A 12,024-nucleotide genomic window follows, 5' to 3' on the forward strand; every position below is an offset into this window, starting at 1 on the left:
TCCTAGGCCCCCAACAGCTTCTAATGAATGAGTTCTCCAGCAATGATTAGCTAAGATGCTAATGCTTTTGCTAGGAGCCTCAATGGGGCTTTGACAGGGCTTCCCCCTTGGGCCAGGATTTCCAATGTCAAAGAGATGGCAGGAAAAAGAAACTGCAGACAGACATTCTAACCCTTTCCACAGTCCCATGAGATACTAAAACGGAGGACACACAAAGTGCCAGATTACAGCTTGTCCGCAGTACAGATGTAAAGGTGTACTCTCCAAGCCCGCGAGAACCCAGGTGACGCAGCCCCGAAGCAGACTGCTTCACACAGTGGGCAGCTGCCTTCGGGACAATGGAATGAGCTTTGGGCTCTATCTGGAAAATGTCAAGTGTCTCATCAATCTCCCCCAGGGCAAAGAGAGACAGGCCTGTATTTAACATTTCACCTACAGGTTGGGGACCTCAGCAGCAGGGGGGACGGCTGCTAAGGTTGACAAATGCCCAGCCCTGAGTAAATCATAGAGGTGTCACAATCCGTCTCTTTAGATGAGAACTTCTCTTCAAGTCCCCTGACTGCTAATCAGGACCCACTGGGGGTAAATCCGAGTGGAGGTCCCTCCTGGGGAGGTTGTAGCTCAGCTGAGCATCTCCCAACTATGGGTTTTTAATAAGGGGATGTTTGAGGTGATCAGTAAGCAAAAAGTCTTCGAATGAGAATGCTTATAAGGGTCTTCAAAGGAGCCCAACTCTTGCCTTTGCTCTTGGTGTCAGAAACAGTGTTGAAGCTCTTGAAGGGAGTGGGTGGCAGGGAAGAAAAGGATAAGTGTATTTCATTTCACAGTGTGTTTAGGAGAACGTGTTCCTGAAAGCTCCTTCGGGGCTCAGAGCTTTCCTGAAAGAGGGTTAGTAGGGCCCTGTTGCTCAGCTGATCACTCACCCGCTAGGTCAACAATAAGCAAAAGTAAACGCCAGGGAAAACCTACCAGAAAAACCTCTCCCTTTGATTCCTGACTTGTGTCACAGATGAGGTGGGAGGAAAGGCTGTCCCACACCCTTCTGATGACAAACGGGGGCAGAGCAAGCCGGGTGTGGAGAGAAGAGGCAGAGGAACCCACAGCTCTGTTTTATTTGGGGGGAGAGGAGAGGGTGGGGAAGGAACAGTCAATTCTAAAACACAGAATGTTTGCTCCCACCAACTTACTGGGAAAATGCCTCCCCCCATCATCTGTCTTTCAAAACCTTTCTTGATTATTGAACACAAAACGTCAACCACACAGTGGAACCAGAGCTGACAACAGCCAACCAGTTCTTCACCTTGGCACTTTCACCAGCAGCGAAGAACCCAAGATGCTTTCAGTCCCCGCAGTTAATCCGCTGTCGCACAACAATCCACAGACACTCCTGAGCGCAACACCGTGGGAGCAGAGGGAAAAACGCCTGTGTTTTGAATGTACATTTTCAGCTTCTCTCAATGTCCCCAAACCAAGGGCGGGGGGGGGGGGGGGAAGCACACAGGCGCCCAAGGATGCTCTAAAGAGAAAAAAGCGCTCGGGATTCATTCCAGGAAGACAACCGTGGGTCAGGAGTGAGGGGGCCACAGACAGTCAAACCCCAGGGGCAGTTTCTGTGCAAACAGCTGTTTGAAAATGGACTCCCGAGGAGTCGGCGTGAGGGACACCGGGACCCGATTTCTTTCTGAAGGCCCAGCAGTTCCCCAGGTCTCTGCACTGGCGAGCGGTCCACCGCGTCCTTCCATCCCCAACCCCCGGCTCGTGTCCCGCCCCAGCCACTCACCGAAGCGCCACCGGCCCGGCCGCACGAAGGGCTCCGAGGGCGCTGCCTCCGCCCGAGTCCCCGGGGAGCCCCGTTTGGCCAGCGCCGGTTGGGCCGCCGGCGCCTGCGCGTCCTTATCTGGGCGGCGGCGGGAGGGTGAGGGCGAGGGCGCCGGTGCACGGCCCAGATAGACGCCCCCACGCGCCGCGCAGGCTCCGCGGCGGGCCCGGGGCGCGCGCCGGGAGGCCCGGCCGCCCTCGACGCTGGGACACGCGGGCCCGTCGGGCGGACGCCGGGGCCCGGCCGGACCCTGCGCCTCCCGGGAGCGCCGGGCGAGAGTCCTCCGGCAGCAGGTCCCGGAGCAGCCACCGCACCGACGCGCCCCTCCCCGGCCCCGCTGGGGTCGGCGACTCCGCCCCGCGCCTCCGGGGCCCCCGCCGGCCCCCGGGGCCCCGCCCCGCCGCCGAGCCCGGCTCCCCCAAGCGGAGTGGGGGGCTCGCTCACTAGGGGAGGTGTCTCTGGGCTTGACGCTAAAGGAGGGGGTCTCCCGGTGTGCGGGTTCCGCCCGCTTCTCGAATCTCCGCGGAGACGCTTTCCCAGGTGCGGGGTCCGAGTCCGGGGCGCGGGGGAAAGAGCCTCGCGGCCGCAGTGCGGAGCGGCCAAAGGGAGCGGGGCAGAGCCGGCGAGAACAGACGGGAGACGCCTGGTGTTTGGTCAGGGGATTAGACCGGCAGCCCCCGGTCCCCGAGCTGGGGCACCGCGGCGGCTGGAGGTGACCCGCCAGCCCACCCCTTCCTCCCTCAACTTCGACGAGCGCAGGGTTCAACTTCCAACCTGAACTTCGCACGGGCCGAGCGGACGTGCCAGTGCGAGCGCCGCCTTGTCGCCGGCCCGCATCGCCCGGACGCCGTTCTGGCCAGCCCCGCGCCCACTGGCAGGAGCGGCGAGTCGTGGCTCCCAGCTGGCCAGGGACCCGGCGCGGCGCCCCTCGCTGCGCGCTCTTGGATGGGCGGGGATCCAGTGGGAGCGCAATTTACCCGCGTCCTCAGAGCTAAAGCTCAATCAGCCAGCCGAGGTTTAACCCGGAGGCGTCCGGGGACCTATCCGGTTCTACGTACGCGCGTCCAGACCGGAGCGTCTTCCCGTCTAGCGGTCGATCGCTGTCTTCTGCTGCCGGGCGACTGCAGCCACAAGGTCGGGGGAGCTCAAACCTCCCCAGCCTTCCCGGTGAAGCTCCAAGACAGCCGAGACTCGGCGCCCCAGCACCGGGTCCGGGCTGATCCGCTCCTCCGGAGTGGAGGATTCTCCGTCCCCGGGTACTCCCGAGCAGCGATAGCTCCTCTGGGGCCGCACGGCTCACTTACCCGCGGCAGGTGCTCCCCGCGCGCGCTCCTCTCCTACCCGTCCGCAGCCTCCCGGCGCCGCCGCCTCCTCCCTGCTGCTGCAGCCTCGTCAGCTCGGGACCGCGAGGGGGCAGGGCGGCGCGGGGCGGGGCGCGGCCGCTGCCGCAGGTAACAATGCTGCAGACCAGGCTGCTCCCAGCGCCAGCCGCAAAGGGCAGCACGCCCCTTCCTGCTCGGCCCTTCCGCCCTCCCTCCGTGAGCGCCCGCGCCGGTGCTGCCGCGTTCACCTGCGCGGGACCTCGGGGGCGTGGTTGCCGGCACCCGAAGGCTGGCGCAGAGCGGCCACCGAGGAAAGTCGAGGGGCGGCAGGGGACAGAGAGGTACGGACTGTGCAGAAGAACCAGGTGTCTTCCTGGAACCAGCAAAGGGAGGCGCCAAGCTGGTTCTGAACCGGCAAGTGGCTCCACAAAGCAGCCTGCGACAGCCTCCCCAACACCATTGCCTCTGCACACGCGCGCGCACACGCATATTAGCACATTCATGCACGCTCAAACCCCGCGCGCACACACAAACGCGTGCCAAGCCACCCTCTGCCTAACACACTTGTTTCTACCGGGAGCAGGAGTCAGTACCGGGGTGAACTGTCCCAGCCCGCGGGGCCGAGTCCCAGCCGGGCCGTAGCTTCCCAAATCAGCTTCTCCCTGGCCCCTGCCATCCGGTAAGTTACTTTTTATTTTCATTTTTTATTTTTAATCTCCTCAACGATAGTGGTAAGAGAAACCTTTCAGTTATATATAAAAGAAAAAGTCCACCCCAGGACTGATTGGATAAACAGAGCTGTCTGGGAAAGGCCCCTCACAGGAGGAAACCCGGGAACGGTTTAATCGCATCTTTTTTCAAAGTGACTTGTGACGCCAGGCAGTGAGAAAGGAGTAATCAAAGAAAACCCATCCCGAGCGAAGCGGCTGATGGGAAATCAGCTGCAGGGGTGGGGAGGTGCCCTCTGCGAGGATGAAGTCATTGCTACCTTTGGCTCTGTGCTCGCAGATAACAGACCAGGGCTTATCCAGCTTCTGGTGCCTGAGGACTTCCGCCTTTGTGCCCTGGTCCACTGCCCCTGAATTCCCAGGACAGAATTCCTGGCCTCCACGTGGATAGAAAACGAGAAGCTATTAGGGTAAAACGGAGAACAAACAACCCCCCACCCCCAAACAAAATCCTGCCCAGCAGGCTTACACTACCATCAAGAAAAGGAGATCCAGGGAAGACCGCGGAAAATCTCAAGGGGTGCTGAGTGTCTGTTACAGAAGAGATGGCCTCAAAGGAATACTGACCGCAGAGACAAAAGTTAAAGTGAAGTCCCTCAGTCGTGTCTCTTTGCGAACCCACAGACTGTAGCCCACCAGGCTCCTCCATCCATGAGAATCCCCAGGCAAGAACACTGGAGTGGGTTGCCGTTTCCTTCTCCAGGGGATCTTCCCCGACCCGGGTGTCCTGCACTGTAGGCAGACCTTTACCATCTGAGCTACCAGGGAAGCCCAAAAGTTAAATTACAGAACAGCAAAGTGGAGCGCTAACGGCATCCTCTTCTTTCACGTTAACCTTGCCTGATGAGGCATCTACAGACACGTCTTGCTCAGCAAGCCCCCTTCCTCACAATGTACTGAGTCTGCATTTTAAAATCAGTCACTTTTTTTTTTTGCAGGGTCAAGTCCAGTGACCCATCCTCAGTCCTTCAGCCCTTTGATGTCCCCGCAGCATCCTGACTGCAGGCCTTCTGTCTGTCTCTCCGGCCTCCTCTACTGACCCTTCTTGTCCTCTGAGGACAGTAACTGGATTCTTCTAGCTCTTTATTTCCCCTTATCCCATGGGTACTGCCTTCTGACTTCAACCCACAGGGGTCCAGAATTTGTAGAGCCTGATGCTTGGATATACAATTCCCCAGGGAGCTTTTAAAAGAAGAACAGTAAAGACTGACAAACACAACCCAGCTAGGTGTCCTAAGGAGTGTCTGGGGAAACTGAGAGGCAGGAGAACATGAGCTCCGAGGTGAGTTCACTTCTGACTCCACCTCTGTATCCATACTCACTGCCCCTGTTCAAGTCCAAATTCCCTGTCCAAAACTCACATCTGTCTCTCAATACTAGTACTCTTCCACCTGCCCCTCTTATTTAAGACCTGATTTTTTAAAAAAACAATTTCTTTGTTGTGGACCATTTTTTTAAAAGTCTTCATTGAATGAGTTACAATATTGCTTCCGTTTTATGTCTTGGTTTTTTGGCTACAAGGCATGTGGGATCTTAGTTCCCCAATAAAGGATGGAACCTGCATCCCCTGCATTGGAAGTCCAAGTCAGTAACCAGTGGACCTCCAGGGAAATCCCAAGACCAGATTTTTAAACTTTAAAATCCCAGTTTTCCTCTGGGTTCTTTTTCTCTTTTACATTTTTTATATCCAAGTATTTGCCACATTTGTTGCTCTTTACCAAGTGGTATCTACTCCATCTGTACTTTATATCCACCGCCACTATACCAGCCCCAGTGAGAGGAAGGAGGAGGTGATGTTTCTTTGCTGTTGGCTGTGTGTCAGGCATCACGCTTGATTCTCACAACCATCCTAGAAATCCTACCTTTTCTATTTTGCAGCTTGGACAATTGAAACCTGGACTCCTGCATCCACTGCTTCAGCAGTCTTTCTGCCTCTCTTCTCCTGACTCTGCTGTCGGGTCAGCGTTTCTCAAAGCCCGATTTCACCCCATTACTCACCCGTTTGAAACCTTCTGTAGGTTTGCACAGGTGCCTGCAGGGAGGAGATGGCCATCTTCCATCTGACACTAAGGCAGCATCCTTCCTTCGTCTCCTGCAGTGTGAAACACCCCATTTCACTCAGTTTGTATAGAGATGCATTTTTGATATATTTGCAGGAGGAGGTGAGTTCCACTTCCTTGTACTCCGACACCTTGATTCCCTCCCATTTCCCTTGAGCAGCACCGCGTGCTGACCTTGAAAGAGACATATTTATTTTCATTCTTCTTCTCTTTGTTGTGCCTATGAGGCGGCCAAAACGCCCTTGAATAGAGCAGAACACAGTTCTCACTCTAATGTCCCACTGGGCTGGATCTGATGCTGCAAATCCAGAGTGCAATTTGTCCTTCACTCATTGTGAGCCACAACTTCATCTCATCTAAGACTGTGCTCAGGAGTTAAGACCCGCAGTTCATCTGTTTCCTGGTAATGTGCGAGCCACTCTGCGGGGAGCCCGGAAAGACTCCTGAAGCCAGGCTGCCCAAAGTCAGCGCAGCTCCTGGAGTTTGTGGCCAGGAGGTTGCTGCTGCTGCTACTTCTGGGCTCCTGGGCCATGGCCAGCCCGCACCTCTCCAGGCCAGCTGGGCCTCCTGGGAGCGTGGCAGGGGCTCAAAGTGGCCTCCTAGGTGCCAGCTGCAAGCCCTACTGAAGCATTGTTTGCAGCTCTCCCTCCCTCTCCCTAGGCTGTCCTTCCCTGAGGGCTTCATTTCCTTTGCTCAGTTCATTGTATTTCTTTCAGCCTCAGCTCCTCGGCCTGAGAAGTTTTTAGTTTCTCCTACATGAAGCATTTCAGATTTGGATCTCTTGTTGTGTGGGTGCTGAGTCGCTCAGTCTTGCCTGGCTCAGTGTGATCCCATGGACCGCAGCCCACCAGGCTCCTCTGTCCATGGGATTCTCCAGGCAAGAATACTGGAGCAGGTTGCCATTCCCTTCTCCAGGGGATCTTCCTGACCCAGGGATCGAACCCAGGTCTCCGGCATTGCAGGGAGATTCTTTATTGTCTGAGCCACCCAGGAAGCCATGAAAGAAAACTTTCAAACCAGAATGAGGCAAACGTCAGGATGCAATCTAAGGAAGACCTCACAGTTCTGAGACAGGCTTATGTGCTCAAGGAGTGTGGTTCTCTGGGGACCGCAGTGACACACCGAGTCCCCTCTGGCTTAGTAGTGAGGCCACAGATTAATTTTTGAATCTTTCTCTCCCTCTCCCTTTCTAATATAGACTGAGATTTACTTCATCTTTGCTCTTCTTAAAACATGTATTTGATGAAATCAGTCGTTCAGTAGATTATAAGCTATATCTTCGCTCTTAACAATTGGAAACTGAAAAAGAAACAAACTTTATCAACTCTGTAGTTAAACAGACTTGCAGACAAAGGCAAAGTCTCACCAGCCCTTCTAGCCACAGCCATTTTTAAGAGAAATTGCTAGACCTTGTTTCCTTCAGAGAGCAAAAGTGTACAATGAGCAAACTGAGCAGGCTTTATAACATCACCATGGGTGCAGATGTGCATCCAATACCTTACTGCAAGCTGCAGACACTGCATTATTACAATTTTCCAACCGCCCTTGGAACTGACAAAATGAGGCTTTATTTTTATAGGCTAAGAAATTTGAATAGCAAGTTGCCTTTTATGAACATTGGAAATAATACCTAGGCTTTGATCCTTAAGGGGGAGAAACTTTGTTTCTGGATGCTCAGTAGTGATTTCTGAAAGTTGTAAATAGAAAATGTTTCCACACGTGGTATTGATATCCATGGCAGCATTAACGGCCTTTCCTTTGCCAGAGGTAAATGCAGGAACTTTGTCAACAGCAGTGCCTCGTTTGTTTGGGGGTGGGAGAGGTTACGGACAGTCCTTATCCAACACACGACCGGTGTAGTCAGACGCCTCTTGTCCCTACATGTCCACGTTTCCTTGGAGCAAAGTGTCTACCTTCTCTTTTTTTAAGATGCGTGTGTGTGTTTGGAGACAGGGAAGAAAAAGGAGACTTAGGTAAGAGAAAAGCTGCAGGTATCACTGAGTTTTCACCCAGAAAACCTTCAGCTAGACTTTTTAGTTTACATTTGGTACAGTGCTTAGAAAACTGGTTGATTTTAACTACAAATGTATGTCTAGCTGTTATAACATTCAAATTATGAGGAAAAAATAGCTTTAAAATAAAACATGAAAGTATCTCACTTCTTTCCACTACCCATCATCAAAAACAAGTATGCGTCTCAGTAGGAGGAATTAAGGTAAAGAGGGTGTCAGATGCCAATTTCTTTGGCTACCCGTTCTGTTTCCAAGTTGTTTACCTTCCAAGAAGTTAGAAGAGCAAACAGTAATTTGAAACCATAACACACGCGGTATGGGCAGTCCCCAAACAGAAACTCAGCGAACCAACCGGGGTGTGTGTGTGTGTGTGTGTGTCTGTGTGTGTGTGTCTGTGTGTCTGTGTCTGTGTGTGTGTCTGTGTGTGTGTCTGTGTGTGTCTGTGTGTGTGTCTGTGTGTGTCTGTGTGTCTGTGTGTGTGTCTGTGTGTGTGTGTGTGTGTCTGTGTGTGTGTCTGTGTGTGTCTGTGTGTGTGTCTGTGTGTCTGTGTGTGTCTGTGTGTGTCTGTGTGTCTGTGTGTGTGTCTGTGTGTGTGTGTCTGTGTGTGTGTCTGTGTGTGTCTGTCTGTGTGTGTGTCTGTGTCTGTCTGTGTGTGTGTGTGTGTGTGTGTGTGTGTGTTGTATGTCCCATACAGGGCTTTGTAGAGTGTATGAAGGTGGGAGAAAAGCCATGTTGATGACTTAGCAATTTGGAAAGCTTTTCTTTTTTTTGCTCCCCTGGGAAACTGAGTTTGTATTTAGTTTATGAACAATCCCTTTGCACTAAGCTGCCATTTTATTAGGTCGGCCAAAAAGTTCATTGGGTTTTTCTGTTAGATCTTATGGGAAAACCCAAATGAACTTTTTGGCTAACTCCATAATAAGAAGGTAAATACTCTGGGTATGATAGCAAACAACAAAACTAGCCAACAGCAATTAGCATCTTAATATTTCTCAAGCCAGATCTATAAAAATAATGAAAATGGACCACTTTAAAAACTACTTAATGCATTTTTGACTGTGGTGGGCTTCGTTGCTCTGCAGGCTTTCTCCAGTTAGGGCAGTGGGGGTGCTCCTCACTGTGGTGCGGAGGTGTCTCTTGTGGAGCACAGACTCCTGAACCCAGGCTCAGCAGCTGTGGTGCCCTGGCTTAGCTGCTCCTGGGCACGTGGAATCTTCCCGGATCAGGGGTCAAACCCATGTCCTCTGCGTTGGCAAGCAGATTTCCAACCACTGGACTGCCAGGGAAATCTGAAGATGCACCACTCTGGAGAAAGTGAAGAGGGTGAGCTTTTTGTTGGAAACACCGTTATTCAGGTTTTGACTGGCCTTTGCACAAAGACGATCCCTGTCAAAACACTCAGTGTCACAGTTCCCTCACAGTCCTGTCCCTCTGTGGGCTGACCAGGCTAAAACTGGCAGGGGGTGCATGGCGTGAAATCCAGGACTTCTCATCTTCACTCCAATTAAATAGCTTGCTGGCTCCCTCCTGAAGAAAGAGGCTCCTATATTTAATCTAACTCACAGAGGGAGTGGTATTACATCTTCAGGCATTTGTAGTTAAAGCGGATGAAAAAATTTCCCCTCACATTCTAGGTTCATTTTATGTAGTGTTCTTGTGCATATGATCAACTTTGTGTAAATTGTATATTGTCATAAAAAAGAGTAAAATGTACCTATATGAAATATTTTTCCATCAGTGATGATGTTTCAGGACTAGGCTAGAGAACAGAGCAAATGACTCTAATTTTTCTTGAAATGTTGCTGGTTTTCTAAGTAAAACCCTAGACTCACTGCCCACCACATCCTTTTGTTGAGGAAGCAGGTGAAGGAATTTCTGAATTTTCGAGTTTCGAGTTGTTGTGTTTCCTGTGGGATGATGAGTGAGCAGTGTTGCTCCTAGGGTCTGGTTTACGACGGGGGGAGGGGATGCTCAGCAAGCACACAGTGACACAGAGGACTTGACTTTACACCGTACAGGGAATTTTTAAAATTTTGAAATGGCTTCACACACACACACACACACACACACACACACACACAAAGGGAGTTTCTCTTCCCAGGAAAACTGAATACCCTTTCACTCTGGATTTGTATTTATTTCAAATTTGGGGTCACAAAGACAAGACTCACTTGCAAATTTTAAGGGGAGGATAAATAAGGAAAAGCAGAGAAAATGCTAGTTGTTCACACGACTTGTTCTGCTCTTCATATTCCTTATTACCAAAGATTTGAACACATTTCCTAGCTTCAGAGTCTTTCCTTTACATGCAGGCCCTCTTCACAGTTGATCTCAACAATGAGACTCATTTCCAAGGGCCCTGTTTGCCTGCTGTGCAGAGTCAGGCTAAACCTTGTCTCCTGGAGGGGAGGGCAAAAGGAGGGAATTCTAGCCAGCAGCTCTACCGCACAGAACTCATTAAAAGGGGGGCCCTTGTGATCCCATGCTCACGGTACAGAGTCTACAAGGGTCACTCGATGTTCAAAGACCTTTGTCCTGTGTGACAGGCAGGGCTGAGGCACCATAAAGAAATCAGAGAAGCTGATTCAGGAGACTGGAGCAGGCATAACGGGAGAAGGGGCAGCCACAGAGATGATGACTCACCCCCAAATCCTTATTAGCATCAGACTGTTAACAGTCACGTGGGATTCTACTTCGGCTAAAACTCTGGAGTAAAACTACCAATGACATTTTTTGTATGTGAGTGTCTTCCCTGTCAAAGTAAGCTGATTTCTTCTACATTAGACTGCAATCATCAATATCACAATAAAGGACTTTTACCAGAATTGTTTTCAAATTCCAGAAGATTATTTTTGCGGATTCTAGGGCTTTCCTGGGAAACCCTGAAACAGACATGCGCCCTAGTCCCTGTGTCTAGTTATAATCCACACATTTGAGCAGCTAGGGAACTAGTTATCAATTTCTTTTCCCTCTCAAAAATGGGAGTACTGGAAAAAAAACAAAAACAAAAAAACGGGAGCATTCAAGTTGACTTCCAGGTGGAAAGTCAGTCATATATTCTGACCAACAAGGCTGCTCTGATGACCTAGGAGCCATAGGCTAGTTCTGCCTCTTTGTCTAAATACACTCTAGCGCTATTGATATTAGAAAGAAAGGAACCAAGCATTCCGTTTGACTGACTGGGAGCAGCGGGGGATAGTGTTAAGATTCAAAGCTTAGAAATAAATAACATTGTATTACATTTAAGATTTGACTTATGTAAGGCTTAGTTTGACAGCACGGATAGGAGCGTTCCCAGTGACAGAGCTGCAGAGGGTAAAACACAGCCCTCTGCACCCAAAGCACACGCTCATACAGACAGTCCGATTTGGAGCTGCTTCCCCACTCAGCCACTAGTAGCACGTATTCCCCACACCACAGGTTCCCAGGATTTGCAAGGCCTTTATCCCTATCAAGCCACAAAGTTGGAGGGCTGGGCCGCCTTACTCATCTTCCTGTCTCAGCATTGATCGTATCTGCTCCAAGGGCTCCGAGCTGTCATTTCGTCTGCAAACTAGACTCAGTCCTCATCACAGGCAAACGGTGCCGATGGACCTCCACCCTTGCAGACTGGAAGCCCCAGCAATGACCATCATCATTATGGACAAAACTGAATGCTTGTTGTGTGCAAGGCATAGAGGGGGCTACACACACATTCAAAACAGCTCTGCTCTCAAGAGGCTTCTAGAATCCAGAAAGGAAGCCACCAGAGGAGACTCCAGCTCTTTGGAGCACGATGAGCAGCACATGAAGAGAATAACCAGATACTGTAACATTCCATGGTAAACTGCAGAAATGCAGGCACATACAGGCCGGTCACATGAAATGTGTCCAAGGACACGCTGATGGCCGCTGCATAGCAGTGCGTCAGTGTGTCCCAACCCTGGACCAAACGACACCTCTAGCTTTGACACAGTTTGGGAAGAAGAGTGATTGGGATTGCGTTCTCTCTTCTGAAATTTTTCTAAATTATTTTTAATTGAAGGATAATTGCTTTACCCCAATGTTCTGCTGCTGCTGCTGCTGCTGAGTCGCTTCAGTTGT

General features: G+C 51.3%; 1 protein-coding gene across 2 annotated transcripts in view; it reads right to left on the reverse strand.

The window, feature by feature from the left end:
- The window catches only part of FHDC1 (FH2 domain containing 1), a 42,235-nt gene extending 39,017 nt beyond the window's left edge, over nucleotides 1-3,218 (reverse strand). Inside the window, exon 1 of one of the 2 annotated variants that reach the window (XM_069556668.1) lies at nucleotides 3,124-3,218. The gene's annotated coding sequence lies outside the window, so the exon portion shown is untranslated. Of the gene's footprint in view, nucleotides 1-1,780; nucleotides 2,127-3,123 lie in introns of those variants that run through there. The other variant, XM_069556667.1, reaches the window with a different exon arrangement.
- Nucleotides 3,219-12,024: the final 8,806 nt, after the last annotated feature.

This window comes from Ovis canadensis, chromosome 17 (genome assembly GCF_042477335.2).
Source record: "Ovis canadensis isolate MfBH-ARS-UI-01 breed Bighorn chromosome 17, ARS-UI_OviCan_v2, whole genome shotgun sequence".
NCBI lineage: Eukaryota > Metazoa > Chordata > Mammalia > Artiodactyla > Bovidae > Ovis > Ovis canadensis.